This window comes from Pieris napi, chromosome 21, assembly GCF_905475465.1.
Source record: "Pieris napi chromosome 21, ilPieNapi1.2, whole genome shotgun sequence".
Taxonomy (NCBI): domain Eukaryota; kingdom Metazoa; phylum Arthropoda; class Insecta; order Lepidoptera; family Pieridae; genus Pieris; species Pieris napi.
The window spans coordinates 7,998,112-8,015,596 of NC_062254.1; the positions used below are offsets into that span (position 1 = coordinate 7,998,112).

General features: G+C 31.3%; 1 protein-coding gene across 1 annotated transcript in view; it reads left to right on the plus strand.

The window, feature by feature from the left end:
• LOC125060258 (connectin-like) overlaps nucleotides 1–17,485 on the plus strand; it is an 81,949-nt gene that overhangs the window by 985 nt on the left and 63,479 nt on the right. The gene's annotated exons all lie outside the window — the stretch shown is intronic.

Here is a 17,485-nt window from a genome sequence, read left to right on the forward strand (position 1 = left end):
TAACAAATTCCCTGGCAACTATTTTCACCATGACCTATTCGTAACGTTACCCGGATTTCTTGGTGACATAGAACAATTTTTCTAAATTTTCTAAAAACATTAATGAAACAGCCCCATAAATCTGTCTTTGCGTTAAAAGCTTTCAGTTTGCTTACTGGGTAATCAATAGGGTTCGCAAATATGTTTTAGTCAGCAAATATTCGATCTAAACGATCTAACGTAGACCAGTCCAAAGTTACATATTGGAACCAATTAGTTGAACGGATTCTGGGAAGATTCACTTCCATGTTCTTTGTAAGGCTTCAGTAAAGCATCGTAGTACGTAGTATATATTAAAAATGTATTAATGGATCGCACGAGATTTATATGTTGATTAAATTAAACAGAAGTGATAGACACTCATTGCCTTGTAATATGTATATACTTTTTTAAATTAACTATATTTCAAAGGTGTCATATTTAGGTTTATATAACTATTATATATCTTTATAAAGTCTGAATAATTTTAAATAAATATAACAAAAAACAATAAATAACCTTAAAATATAAAACTAAAATATATTATTAAAAGGAGTCCCTTTAGGCAAGTTTCCGAAGATACTGGCAGCGAAGATACTTTGAATAGCTAGACTAATTCTTTGTCCGAGGTAGCTGCCAGCTCTTCGGTCTTCTGTGAAGTCGACTAACCTTTTTGCTATTTCCTTAAAAAGCAAAAAGTTGGTCTAAATAATTAATCTTACGTTTCTATTAATTTTTAATATCTCTACATTTTATACGCATCGCCTTTGATTTCGAAGTTGTTTGGCAACGTCCGTATAGTTAAATCGACATTTACTTTCGACAAGTATTTAATTATTTTTTAATGTTTCAAACGTTATATGAACATTATCTGAGCTTTACATAAACTCAACGTAATTGTCTAACAATTTGACCCTAAATAACACAAGGAGACCTTTATTCCATACTAGCGACCTGTACCGGTTGTACCGTGTTTTTTTTAATATATAGGAAATTAATATTACCTATGATCAGGAAAAATTTAGCGTGCGCTAGAGAACTTTTTAAATTTAGTATTTTTTTTAGTTTATTCGTTTCTAAGATCAGAAATTGTATTCTGTATAATAATGAACTGTATTTCCATTGTGACAAGAAAGAAATATAATTAAATAAAAAGGTATTTTATTTTTTTCCATCTGGGTATTGAGAGGTCCAGTGGCCAGTAGTACCCTTTTGGATGTCTCAAAATGACATAAAAAAATATAAAAAAAATCCAAAATTTGCAGAATTGTATCAAATCATCTTATAAAGAGATATTAATAGAGATATGATTTCTTGAAAGTTCTAAAGGTCCGCCTTGATTTGTGGTAATATAGTAGTTTTATGACGGTTAATATAATAAGCATTTTATCAAACAAATGTTATTGTCCTTCAAGAATATCTCTGAATCTCATAATCATTTTTAATCAATGAAATAAAATTCATGAATATGTGTCTGACTATTTACTGACCCTTAGTTTGATGAGAAACAGCTCCTTAATGAGATATTAATATATAATTTTTATTGTTGAAATGTAGAAGGCAAAATATCAAAATTAAAATCTTCACGAAGTCTCCAATAATTATTGAGTGACTTTTTGTATAACTGAAAAATGCTATGTATTTTATGACCGGGTTTTGTTTCATCTTTCTGTCAAAATTACTGGACATACTAGTTTTTTTAATGAATCGGATTTGTACGCCGACCGATATTTTATTTAATGATTCTAAGGTAAACTACCCTATTTTACAATTTATATTCCGAAAAAAAACGATAAGATCAGTAAGTAACGTATTTTTTACATTTTAGGTTTTTTAACAATATGGCGAGTTGTTTGGCGGTATTAATTTTACGGCGACATCTACATTAGTAAAAAGTATTTTTGTATCGCGGTATAAGGGTAGTGGAATTAAACACGCAAGCAGGTAATCCTTCTTAGATTCGATCTTCTTAGAATCCTAATTGAAAGGCAATTAGAATTCGAAAATGGAATTCAGAATCGCCCGGTTATAGATATTTCTATTTTTCAAAATAAAGTCAATATTTGTGAAATCAGTAATAGTAAACGACACTAACATTCAAGGGCGTGAATTGTCATCCAATGACGTCATTCATCTCAGTGGGTCGATGTAATTAACAATCATAGCTCGAAAGGGCATGCAAACAAAATGATCGTAACTTAACGTTTGTTTGACCCTATTTAAACATTGTTTGGGTAATTATTTATTGACCTACTAGAACGTACCTGCGTAATGGCGAGTTCCATTGTATCTTTAAAAAAATTATATAGGTATAGAGAACTGTCTGTTGGCAATGTTGGAAGGGACAATAAACAAACAATTTAAGCGACCATTATTTATTTTGAATGTGTGTAAGAGGATTACGTGTTTTAGCGCCCGCAGCGCCTAATTTCAGCGGTTCTTTGTTCTATGTAGTGCTTTGAATTCGCCTTAATATTTTTTATATATTTTGTTTATTACTTAATTTAGGTCAGGTTAGGGTGTAATTTACCCTTGTACTTACCTTATCCGTGGTTACACTTCTTAAGGCCGATTTACATTATCATTAGTGTTTAGGAGAGTGCTTTAGGATAGTACTTTAGTTGAAACATGTAAACGCTACTTGCTTTAGTAAACGCTACGCTAAAGAACTTGCCTTTCAAGTTGTACTAAAGCTCTCTCCTAAACACTAAGATAATGTAAATCGGCCTTTAGACATAGACATAACATTTATTACTAACAAATTGACAAACACATAATAAGAATAATCAAAGAAAAAAAATATAATGAGAGATAACAATTTTTGATTGTTGATTGACAAAATTGATTTATTTTCTTTATAATGTCCTCTACTTTGGTCAATGATCTTATCTCTTCTGCTCTTTTTCGATGTCTCAGTTTTACACCCACCATGCTTCTTTCCATTCCTCTTTGGCATGTTCTCAATTTTAAAAGATGTTTCTGAAGTATTCCCCAAGTCTGTATGTGTAAAGTGTGTAAGATACATAAGTTGAACACCTTTTCCTCCTTACACCACACAAACCACACACCAAACACCTTTCGTTTTCATAAAAAAAAACACTTATACAAAAGATTAACAATTACACCTAAACAGTACAAACAAATTGATAATTCTGTTTTTACACAAACTGTGAATACACTATAGATAAAGGGAGATAGAAGATCCTACTTTCAGATTTTCTCATCTTCATTATAACATTAATATACTGTAACCGCAGTCCGCAATACGTGTAACGAAATGTATTTGACGGCGTATTCTGGGTAATTTCAACTGGTTTATAATTGTATTATGTTCTTAAATAATCACAAACGATGTGAATTGTAGGATGATTTCATTGCATGACGTATTTTGTATTTATTGTTGCCTCATTAAAAGGTTCTTTTTTGTTCGACAGTCTTGGCAATGGTTATAGGGGTTAAAGAAAAGATTGCGATGACAAGAACTGTATAATTAATAAGTAAAATTTTATTTTATAACCTAGGTTTTATAATTTCAGAGAATTTTTTTTTTGTTATGTTACTTCGTCCATGTATAGTTAAGATTATGATTAAAACACATTTAGGCAAGCATAGAAACTCAGAAATATATAGAATTAACCCTGTACCAAAAACTTTAATCAACTTACCTCTTCAGTTTGTAAAAAAAACTATTTTATTTGCTAATAGAACATTTATGAAAAGGACCTATTAAAAATGTATATAATGCGTATGAGTTTAAAATACCGCTTGAATTCTTATTTCAAAATACGGATGTGGAAGTAACTGTCAGTATATTTTTGAATTTCGAATTTGCAAAATCTATTGTTTGACCTCGATAGAAGCCAGTGAACCATTTGCTAACACCTTGTCTGTAAGCTCGCGTGGGATGTTTAAGGTCGCCTAGATCTCTTTTAGGCTATTTACACAACCATAAATCTAGATACACTCATTTTTATAGACAAAACTGTTTAAAAACCTATTTGTTTATCTAATATGAATGAATTATTGACTGCTTTTAACTTTTTGAATATGCTATTTGAGAAGTTCATTAGAAATTTAAAAAGTTGTATAATCTGTAGGTAACTAATAAATGTAAATAAACAACAGAGATATAAGTACTCAGTTGATACTAAACCATAATCTGCGTTAAAATTTTATCTTATTTCTATGAATTGTTGATTGTGAAAAAAGTATTGTCAAAAAAGAAGTCGACAATAGGTTTAGAAGTATTTTTTTTTAGTTTTGTTAAATTTGTATTTTTTTATGTTTCGTACAGTTTGGGATTTAGCCATTCCACTTGAAAAATTCTACCCATAAAAGCTTTTTATAAAGCCGAAATATTAAATATTCATTCACTGAGGTGCATTACGGCTGAATTGATTACCGACTATGAGATGAGAAATATCTGAATATTCAGGTTTTATATTAAAAAAATATTCAGAATTCCAGCATCAAAAATGTGCTTGAATGGATTTCGCGTTAACATTTTGCTGGAAAGTGCAGTTGGGCGATAAGACATAAAAGTATTATGTAATTAAATGCATTTGCTGAATTTTTTAATTTGAAACGAAACAGACGATTTCAACGTATAAACCTATTTCAACTTTTTCAATTCGACTACGTATTCCGCGAATTTCTTGATTATATCGCCTGGACGGATTCGTTTAATCACTTTTTCGACGGTCTGTCGTTTCGAAGTTGTCGAGGAACATTTAAAATGCTCTGTGAATTGGCTGAGAGTTTTAGTTCTACAAATGTGCACTTCAAAGACGACTCATTGGTCTAGTGGTTAGTACGAATGCGAATTCATGGGTCCCGGGTTCGATCCCCGGCTGAGACGAACATCGATGTGATGAGCATTTGGTGTTGTGCTTAGGTCTTGGGTGTTTAAATATGTATTTATATGTCTATCTATCTATAATATGTATGTATATCCGTTGCCTAGTACCCATAATACAAGCTTCACCAGCTTAGCATGGGACTAGGTCAATTGGTGTGAATTGTCTTTAAAAAAAAAAACTGATAATATCCCGGAAGTATAATTTGGGCAACAGTACTTCAATACATTTGGCAGTTTTGGCATTCAAACAAATGCTTTTGCCGTAACCAAAGCTTCGTATAAACTAAGCTCAAGACCGGCCGGCCTGGTGTTGCAGGTGTCTAAGGGCGGGCCTAAGCTCTTTACTAAACATAGTCCCGAACATTGCATCAATTTTACACAATGGAAAGAGTACCAGACTACTTACCACAATGTCTTCTGTATATGTACCTAGTATAATTATTTATTAAAGTTTACCACATCATACATAGTACTTAATCTACGGCATATTTTACATGATCTTCCATCTAAAATGTATGACAATTGAAAAATACAATTAAAATATATACGAGATAAAATAAGCATACAATAAAGTCACCAGAAATTTTTGGTAAAGCAGAAAAAAAATATTATCAGCAAAACAGCGAATTAAGTTCGAGATAGGCACGCAACAATGCTTTCCCTTAAACCGATCAGCCGACTACCGAATATATCCAGCTCCGTTCAATGCGTTAAAATCGCGAAGAATTCGAAAGAGAGGTGCCTGAACTCCTCGGTTGGTTTTTGCAGAAGGAATTTAGAAAATATTGCTGATTTTAGGCTTAATTTTTCTTGTGCAAATTTGGCAATTTAAAAGGGTGGTGCAGTGTTTCTTACCAGTTCTTGCCCATTCTACGCCCTTGATTAAAACTGTAATAATAAGTGTACATAGTTACCAAAATGAATGAATTTTAATTTCATTTTTATTTGTCCATGTCAGCATACTGCAAGGGATTTCTAATATACTTTGTTCGAGCTATTTTTAAACCAAGTACCCGAAGGAACACATATGAAGTTCCAAGTTAATTACACTAAAGTCTTATCGTAGAATTTATGTTTTTAAGTACTTATAGTTAGATTTCCCGCGCGTCCAACGAACGGGTAAAGTTTTGCCCACTATTTGAACACGTTTCTAATAAAACTAATTGTAATGTTACAAAATTAATAATTAAATAGATCTTGTGCTGTAATAGGCGATTTAACCGTATGAAATATAAAGTGTTATTAAGAGTAATCCGTTTAAAACATAGCTTTAAAAGCGATATAGAAATATTTAAAATTATCCTTAATTTAAAAAAAACTTCATAATTTTTTTTCGTAAGTCATTCACATGATAACATATTAACAACATCAACAGTCACAGGTTAGTCGAATCGAGGACGACAAAGCTTGTATATATGTCTTCATCTATCTAATCCTAATACCGTCTAGGATCGAAATATATATGTGTAGTTCAAAGATTTATTCACACTTTGAATTGACGTTTTTACGCGTTACAAGCTGGGTAAGTTGTAGAGACTGGTGCGACGCCAATTTGCCTGATTTGATTTATTAAAGTCATTTATAGTTAACAGAATTTATTGACAATTAAATAGATTCTATAGTCACTAATAAATAATCTATAAAGGTTAAATTCTTCATATAAGCAATTTAGCTCGCCCTACAGTGGTCTCTGTATCTAAAGCTAAGCGCTTAAAAACCTCGAATATTAATCATATGAAGAACAATCAGTTCTCGTTACGTAACGGAATTTGTAACTAAGTAAATATGACCCGGATAACTGCATCTACAAAGAGGATATTCCAAGCGTATTTCAAAATTATGGAAACTATGACTTTTCGTCGTACAATCCTTTTTAAGCCCCTTCTATCTCCTTTACAAAACCTTTTTCAAGCAAGAGTTATTCATATATTTTAAACGTTTTATAAGCAAATAAATCTCATAAATAACTCTCTAAATAGATGAGGTTTTTGGAACGTTTAAAACTTTTTTATTTATAGTTATATACACAACAACCTCTGCAGTGGGTGACTTAAAAATTGTGTTAAATTATTTTTATTTTATTTAAAGAAAAACAAATGTTTTGACATAAAGTTACTGATTATATATTTTTTTACACACACCTTTTTTAAACAATTTGATAAATACAATACAGAAATCACTCGATTTCGATGAAATGGAAATGCTGAAAGGTTTAAATAAATTTTGGGTTAGACTGTTTTTTATCTATTTATTTTATTTTGTATATAACTAATTAACATGTACGTAACGAAAATGATAAATGGCTAAAATATAAGAGTCTCTCCTCCAACTTTTATTTTATTTCTTTTGGGGTAGAGACTCTTGGGCCGTGGGGTTCAAGTGCACAGGCGCTAATTAAAGATTTAAGTTGCCATCTGGTACATAGTACCGATGACCCCAGAGCTGGTGCTTTCGAATAAATACAGCGAGGAAATGCTGCCAGCATTAAAGGCACACTGCCACAGGGATATTTTTTGTTTAAGTTTTCTATTTTCAATAACAATTATTATTAGTATGTTAGTAAATCTGAGTTTCTAATTGTAGTCCATTAAATCTTTACCGACCGGAGTGTAACTACCAACACACATTGAGACGGTATGCAGTTTTATGAATGATTCAAGCTCCATGTGTGACCTATATGCACTACCCTACTTTACCTTGTTTCCGTATTCTTCAGTTAACTGCTTCATGTAAATTGTGATAAAAACGTTTAGGAGATCGTTAATAAGCAATTTGGGCTAAAAGCTCTAAATTGCTATGATTGGAATTTTATCTTAAAATAAAATGTGTAACATAGACTAATTTTTTTTTATAACAAAGGCCAAACGGGCTCGCCTAAGTGATAGGAGACCACTATTTATCTCCACCGATAGACATTCATATTGCCAGAGGGCTCGCAAGTGCGTTTCTAGGCTTTTAATAATTGGTACGCTCCTTTCTTGAAGGTTACGACGGTATACTTTTTTATTTGAGATTTCGAAAAAAACTGCGAATGAAGGCAAAATAATGATTTGGTAAAGAAAATATCTGTGGTTGTCTCCCTGATATCTCATTCCACTAAGAGATTTTTGTTTAGTTTTTTGTAATTAGAATTTTTTCTTTGATAAGTAATTGTTTTTTTTTTTTTGTAATGTTTGTTTTGTTTAATAATCTCTATATGATCTCTATATGTATGTCATGTTTGGCTATAAGTGCTTGTCACATTAAAATTTTTATTTTGTGTTTGTTTTTACCAATGTCTCAGTGTGCCAAGCGTTGGCAAGCTTTTTCTCAATAAAAAAAAAAGAGATAACTGAAAGAAAAAACCATTAGACTCTAGACGCAAACAATACGATTTAATGCTACTAAATAACATCATCTCAAATAAAATTAATTGCAGCTCACTTCTAGAAACATTGCCCTTCCATTTTCCAGCCTACAGGATTCGTAGTCGTGCTTTGTTTCATGTACCCTACATCAAAACTAACAATGCAAAAAACTGAACTCACTCACTTTGTATCGCGCAGCTCGGACATAGAACGACCAATATTTAACCCTTGACTTGTTCAAGCTATCGCGGAATATGGTTGAAATGAGTATTAAGAATATCCATAGCGCAAAATAACATGCATTATAAGCATACCACACATACACACCTTCACGTACATGCCCTCACTTTTACACCATCACACAGCCAAATTAGGTATAACTTAGTTAAATGTATTGACATTTTTTAAATGTTTTTTCCCTTTTGTAAATGTTTGAACATTAGAGTAATTGTTTGTTTTTATATATAAATTTTGTTAGCTGTAAAATTACGAAATAAATTAATGAATTACGCAATATTGTAATTTAATAAAAGCTGCACTTAAAACGGACACAAAACGGCCTATATATCCCATTCACATAAGCTATTTGATACTAACGCAAATTGCTATTATATATTTCTTGTTTGTTATATTATAAATAGAAGGAGAGAAACAAGATACGGTAAAGTAAATGTGGCTTATCAAGTGCAAGATGTTTTGCTTAACGTCAAGTGCAGTAGCCAGGTTCTGAAGATGTAGGCCAAGCTGTGTTTACGGGTACAATTGGAACTAGACACGACTAAACTATGTTAAAACTAAAACGTGTCGACTCTTAACTATAGAGAGCTAGAATACACTAAGCCCTTAGACTGACTTAAATTCCTTTGAGTAGTGTCATATATATAGTAGTCTTTATTTATATGAAACCTATAGCTTTATTATTTTTATTTTATTTTTGCCGCGCACCATCACTACGTGGAACCAACTGCCCACCGATGTATTTCCGAACCAAGGGTCCTTCAAGAAAAGAACGTACCAATTCTTAAAAGGTTGCCAATGCAAGTTGTCTATGGGCTGCGGTATTACTCAACATCAGGTAATCGTCATGCTCGTTTGCCACATGTTTTATATAAGAAAGTAGCTAACTGCGAGTATGAGAGCTTTTCATAATGTTCAATGCAATGTTGTTAATAAAACTATTATTGTACTGTAAAGTGATAAAAGTATAGAAAAAATAAAGATGACTTTCCGTGTCTAAATAAAATGATTAAGAAATCCAATTAGGGAATTTCAACTACAATGCTAATAGCATAAGTTATTATAATAGTTAACATGGCTGTAGGATGATTTAACAACTTTAAATTATAGATTTTGCAATGTTTAATCGTTCAAACATTCTAAAATAACATTTGGCAAAGATCCCATTCACTTAGAAGTATGAAACTTAAGTGAAAATGGTTGGGCCTTTGTTTTGTGAAAACTGCATAATATTAACATTTTTAACTAAAGTTTGAAGTGCCTAGAAAGAGGATAACGGTACTATTTACAGACTCATAACTTTGTACAGGTTAAAACTCTTTGTATGAAAGTTCTTTATAAGCCTAGATTTTGGTTTAAGCTTTGACGTCCTAGATTTTCCAGGTTTATGGAAAATTAAATAGGAAGGAAAATTAAGTAAGGAAGTGCTGTAAAGATTTTAATTGCCTTCAGTTAGTAAACTCCAATACTCGTAAAGCATTACAACATGTGTTGAAGTATGGCAAAATGTTCTCGCATCGTAACTATGGCTTTCGACAATGTATACTAATTCAAATGTATTTATAAAAAAATAAAAAGGTTTAACAATAGGATAAACTCAAACTCAAACTCAAAATATCTTTATTCAAGTGGGTAACCAAGTACACTTTTGAATCGTGAAGTTAAATTAATCTTAAATTTACACACATTACATTACATTTATAATTTATTATAAAATAGAAAAAGTTTACCATTTATATCTTCCTTGGGGTCTTGCCTTTTAAATATTCTGACGTCCATTTCGTGACATAAGGTGGTATGTTTGTGCTCTCTTGTGTAATTTAAAAAAAATAAATAGTGCAGTGTTGGCCTAGTGGCGAACTTGCTACCAATGTGTAGTGTAAGTAATTATATTTATTAGTGATTATGAACAAAGTAACTAGCAGATAATCATTTTTGTGTCAATTTCGTTTTTCCTATAAGGTAAGTAGAAATTAGATTGACCAGATTGAGACCTATCGAAGTCTATATAAACGTACCTAATTTGTGATAACTATGACAAGCTGTTTATATTGTATCTAGAAACACCCCCTGATATATTGGCGATGGACCATTCGATTCATAGGGGATCAGTGTAGAGAAGATTATTTATTATTACTACATGTTTTTCGTCTTTTGAATTAGAAGGCACTTTTGAAAAACAAAATCTTCTCGTCAGTGGGACCAATAACAAACAAGCTTTCCGCCTTCGTTTTTACACGCTTTATATTAGCTTCACCTGTATGTATGTATGTAACCGACTCCTTTGGACTCGACTTTGACCCAATTTAAACGGACAGATTTTAATCAAATTTTGCGCACCTGTCAAAGATCGATGATAATGCAATAATCCGAAAAAATAAATAAAAAAAATTTAACTAAAAAATAAACAATAGTTTAAAAAAACTAAAAAACACGCTTTTAAAGCACATCAAACTAAAAAGTGAAAAATAATTCCTAATTTAGGCTGAAAATGGTAATGAACAAAAAAATACTGGTATTATTGTGAAAAAGCGTGGGGCGCTCTGTGTCATATTTTTCGTCTATAGAGCAACCCTAAATTAGGAATTATTTTTCACTTTTTAGTTTGATGTGCTTTAAAAGCGTGTTTTTAAACTATTATTTATTTAAAAGTTTATTCCATTCTACCCTCCCATTTCTTTAAAAACAAATGACTATCTCAATTGAACAATAATTGATTTCAATAGCAATGACAATGTTAAACGCGATGTTCAAATCAACGGAATTGTGTCAAGAGCTATTTAATACTGTAATCTCTTATCTGCATTCCCGAGGCACTAATTGTATGGCGTGTGATCACTTGAGCAGACCGGCTTGATTAAACGATAATTATGTATATTATGACTAATGGGTAGTAGTGATGATTTGGATGACTAAGTTCATTATCAAGCGAATTATAATAGTCTCTGATAATAAGAATTATTTTATTTATTTACAAAAAACAATGGTGTCTAAAAGGTGATCCTAAACAAGAATGAATAACAAACTTAAGAAATTAATTAGAAAATATTAAAAATCACAAATCAACTAATCAAAATCATTTATTCATATAGGTAACACAATGTACACTTATGAACGTCCAAAAAGAAATATATATTAAATGCTTCTTATTTTAAATTTACTGCCAGTTCTCAAATCAAGAGCGTAGAATGGAAGAGAAGAACTGGCAATAAACTCTCTGCCACTATTTTTAATCGCCAAGTTTTTTGTTTTACACAATGTTTGTAAGGACCAGCAACTATTAGACCATTTTCCACATGACATCTTAAGTAAATACTATAGACTTAAATATACTTAGTAGAACTTTTGGCAGTTCACTCAACGGACAATAAAAAAGGTCCGTTACCCTATGTAATTCGTTAACTAATGTAATACAGCGAATCATGTGTGCCCTTTTAAGAATATTAGTACTAAGCACATGAAAATGAAGATTCTAGAAGATTCTAGAATTGGTTTATGCGTCGCCCTTTGCCTGGGAACCATTTTAGTAATTACCCATCACGAACTACGCACAATTTTTCTCCAATGAAAATTGTAAGGGAATTTTTATTTAATATAGCTATTAATTTTTGAAATAGCCTGTAAGGTAGTCGAAGTTACCCTTTCGCGATAACCGCGGCTATTGGACGTTTTTATGTCCCCCATAAATCGCCTTGGTCTGAAACAGCTCGATTTAGTAGGCCGAACAATGCTTCATAGTATGTTTGACATACATCTTGTGTTTTATATTATCTGGCTATAAATAGTAAGCGATGCATCGATTTTATTACGTAGTTGCTTTATTATGTAAAAATATATATTGAACTCTGAAAATACATATTGACGATGAAATACACATGTTTTTAACAAATAAGATATTGTGTCGAAATTTGTTATGAATTGTAAATAGTTTGACAATGTTATACATCGTGTTATACATTACTAAATGTTCTATTTTGTTATCGAAAACACGTTTTCCACAAAAAATGCGCTAGGTTTCTTTGAGTACTTGATCAAGCTTTTATATTATCTAATACAACTATTGTTTCACTAGAAATCGAACACAAAACCAAGCGCTTGATTACACACTCGAAGGCGAATTTTATACGCTTCAACTCTTAAAAATCGATCAAAAAATAAAACAAACGAATTGTGTCTTTCAGATTTGTTAAAAAAAAACAGGTTTTCCACAAAAAATGCGCTAGGTTTCTTTGAGTAATTGATCAAGCTTTTGTATTATCTAATACAACTATTGTTTCACTAGAAATCGAACACAAAACCAAGCATTTGATTACACACTCGAAAGCGAATTTTATACGGGCTTCACTCTTAAAAATCGATGAAAATATAAAACTGAAATTTTGTCATTCAGATTTGTTAAAAAAAAACAGGTTTTCCACAAAAAATGCGCTAGGTTTCTTTGAGTAATTGATCAAGCTTTTGTATTATCTAATACAACTATTGTTTCACTAGAAATCGAACACAAAACCAAGCATTTGATTACACACTCGAAAGCGAATTTTATACGGGCTTCACTCTTAAAAATCGATGAAAATATAAAACTGAAATTTTGTCATTCAGATTTGTTAAAAAAAAACAGGTTTTCCACAAAAAATGCGCTAGGTTTCTTTGAGTAATTGATCAAGCTTTTGTATTATCTAATACAACTATTGTTTCACTAGAAATCGAACACAAAACCAAGCATTTGATTACACACTCGAAAGCGAATTTTATACGGGCTTCACTCTTAAAAATCGATGAAAATATAAAACTGAAATTTTGTCATTCAGATTTGTTAAAAAAAAACAGGTTTTCCACAAAAAATGCGCTAGGTTTCTTTGAGTAATTGATCAAGCTTTTGTATTACCTAATACAACTATTGTTTCACTAGAAATCGAACACAAAACCAAGCGCTTGATTACACACTCGAAGGTAGAATTTATACGGGCTTCAACTCTTAAAAATCGATCAAAATATGAAACAAACGAATTGTGTCTTTCAGAATGGCTTTGTAAATAGTTAAAAATGGAATAGCAGATGCACTATTGCGACACGTTATCCGGACGAAGTATAAACAAAATGTTCGAAAATAAATAAATTTAACATGTTATACGCAACATACGAAGCTCCAGTTAACTGTCCATGAATAATAACTATAGCTTCGTTTCGGGGAATCTATAACGCGGTTAATTTTAACCATGGCGCGAATTACTTCATTGCCTCACTTTGATGTAACAAATGTCACAAATAATCTAAAGAAAAGAATTAATTACCCGCTTGTGTGAGATTGACGAGTGATATTAGAAATATCCGGACTGCGACAATGTAATACATCTATTATAGTTTTGTGGCATATGTTTATTTATATTTGTTATGATAGTTAAATAAAAGTAAAAGACTAAATAAAAAATATGTCACAATAACGTTGATGCATTTCCTCACTGTATTGGAAACTAAAAAAATATTCATAATTCACACACTCACTCCGTTGGATTTGCAACCCAAAAACTTTCTTGGCCACCAAAATAAGAATAATTCCCTGTCCTGTGCCACCTTCCACCAATTGTTGGCTTTCAGCTACAGCAGGTCCTCTTCCACTCTCATCATACCATACCTAGTCCAATCTACTAGTCTCCAACCACTAGGCCAGCTCAGGTTTACCTCCATCACCGCCTGTTCTTGGCCCATGTGGTCCAGGTGTTCCAGCAAACGTAGTTGCTACCTAACTCTTCTATATCGGATTTTTTTCGGATTCACCATGACCCGTAGTCCCTTCTTGTCTGGCCCAGGATTTTACGCAGTATTTTGCATTCCGCCACCAGTAACTTCTGCTCCTATTCAAGTCTTACAGCCGTACATTAAAACTGGTCGTATTAAATTAATAATTTCGTGGTTTTCATACCAATTATTGCAGTGCGATTTATTATCCTGTTACTATGGAGAACGTGTTGATGACGTGAGCATGGTCTTCCACAGACTATACTACTAGTCCAGATGAAAAATGGATCATGAGTACGGGGAACGTTAGTGGAAATGTATGAATATCCTGTATGACTGTTGACAGTTAAAAATCAGACTAAGATAGCTGTATCAAAGACAGTTTCATCTTGATACGCGACTTTGAAGCAATATTAATATGTTGCATCACTAAAGGAACGAAACAAAATGATGATCACAATTTATAAGACAGTTATGAATGATTCATTTAAAATGATAAGTCATCGTAAACTTTTCATAATTTACGTATAAAAATCACTTTATTAAATATTTAAAAATAGAGCTATTTTGATAATGAAAGCATTTTATATTATGAAAAGACTCGTTACATTAACATTATTTATGGAAAAAATTACACTACATCATATACATACACATTATGTATCTACAGTATAAGATACTATATATTTTATCTAGAATATATGACGATTACGGTGAACATAAATTTTATGGAAAATAAAATATTACATTTATCTACAATTTTAAGTTTTTACTTTTAATTTCTTATTCAAAAATACTTATTTGCTCTTAAGCAAATAAGTAATACGCGGATAAGTTACAACGCTTTTTTTTAATTCGGTAGTGGGTCGATCACCAATACGAATAAGCATCGTTTATTCTGTTAGAATTTGAATGATTTTGGCCCACACGTATTAAAATATGTTATTAAATATTAACTGAGTCGCTTTGAAGAACAAAATAGCTGTTGCTATTGGCTGTCTTAAGTGTCTCAGGCACAAAAGACCCATCACAAACTCACTATAAATAAGAAATGAAATAATCTATGAAACAGATAAACCCCAATACACAACGAGTTATAGCTAGATGTAATATCGATATATATGTACGAATGAATCAAATATGAAAAATCGTGTAATGATTGCAGCTCCTTACAAACATTTTGTAAAACAAAAAACTTGGCGATTAAAAATAGTGGCGGAGAATTTATTGCTAGTTCTTCTTATCCTTTCTACGCCCTTGATTTGAGAACTGGCAGTAAATGTAATATTAATGGCATTTAAAATGTATTTTTTATCGATTTTATTAAGTGTACATTGTGTTTACCTAAATGAATAAATGATTTTTAATTTGAATAAACAGCAATGATTCATTACAAAAATATTGCATCTTAACAATGAACATAGACAAGTTATTTTAGCTCTGAGTTAGAAATCAAAATGAAAAAGAATCACTTAAGCCAAGCGACCATTTAATAGCCCTTTTCAGTTTATCCCACTAACCTATTTGAGATCGTAAAACCTAGGGAACAGATTACATCATCCAACTTTTACGAGTCCGCGCTGAGTGTGAGTGACTTTACAGCGGTAAATTGTATATATATGTAATATATATATAAGCCAAATTCGGTTTATATAACATGTTTGAAAAAAATGATTAGGAATTTGTTGTTTACTTATTGAGGATTCACCTAAATGTGAAAATAAATCCTTTCGCAAAAATCTTAAAAGGCCAGCAATGCATCCGCGTGGCATTGAGAGTGTCCATGGGCGGCGGACGTCACTTAACATCAGGTCAGCTTTCTGCCCTTTTTCGCCCTGTTCTATTAAAATTAAAAATTATCATTCGACATACATTTATATATTCGAGTATTTGGTCCATCGTAATGTGATACCTCATATGTAGAATATTTTTATATTATATAACTGATAATAAATAATATAAGTAAGTTTTGATAGAACTTGGACTATTAAAAAGGAACATATCCGCATGAAACACAACTAAGCACACTTTATCATACTATATTTTCCAATTCAATTTCGCGCATACAAGCCAATCCAATAACCTACATTTTATGAAGTCGGTTATTAATAACAGATAATCCATAAAACATGCAGAGACAAACTAAAATAAAAATATTAAATTTTTTAAATGACAATAAAAAGTGTTATATTTATTTCAAAAGTCACTTTAAACTTTTGTTCTATTTGTTTCATATTGTTAGCGCATGCTTTGTTGTACACGGCTTTAATAATTCCAGACGGTTAATAAATTCAGATTCCATTAGCAACCACAAAATTCAGGAATATTTATCAATGAAAACCGCGTCGGTAATTATAATGATGTCAATCAAGCTGACACTGTATAATTCTCTTGATAATATTGAGTACGGCAATGTGTAAGCGACATATTAAATTAATAAATAATGGGTTGCTCTATAGGCACAGAGCGCCCCACGCTTTTTCACAATAATACCAATATCTTTTGTTCATTACCATTTTCAGCCTACATTAGGAATTATTTTTCACTTTTTAGTTTGATGTGCTTTAAAATCGTGTTTTTTTAAACTATTATTATTTTTTATTTTTTAGTTAAATTTTTTTTATTCATCTATCTATAAATAAAAAAGCGCATCTATAAATAAAAAAGCGCATAAAATCTGTCCGTTTAAAGTGGGTCAAAATCGAGTCCGAAGGAGTCGGTTACATACATACATACATACATACATACATACATACAAACATACAGGTGAAGCTAATATAAAGCGTGTAAAAAGTGCATCGCTGAATTAAAAATATTTTACTTCTATATAGATCCTTCTTTGATTATAGTTTAAATTAGTTAAATAGTCATAGAGACACGATAACGGTACGAATACTACTTAATAATAATACTCTTAAAAACTAACAAAATCATATTAGTATGGTTCTAGCTTTGTCTTTTTTTCTGATAAATAAATTAAATATCTTGCCAAAATACACGAAAACGCGGACAAAGCTGCGTGCGAAAGCTAGTTAAGTTAGAAATAAAATTTAACGATGACATACAATAAGTATAAGGTGTCGAATTTCGTGTGAATTTAACTTAATATTAACTTTGATGAACTTTAGATTTATCATTTTAAGTACCTTTGAACAACTTCTTAAAACTTCAAGAAAGTCTTTAGTAAAGATTAAAGTTTCAAAACACCTGAATACTGACAGATATAAGTTATAACTTTAGATAAATGAAAGTAGTAATAAAGTTATCTAGTTCAAGCATTAGTGGGTTT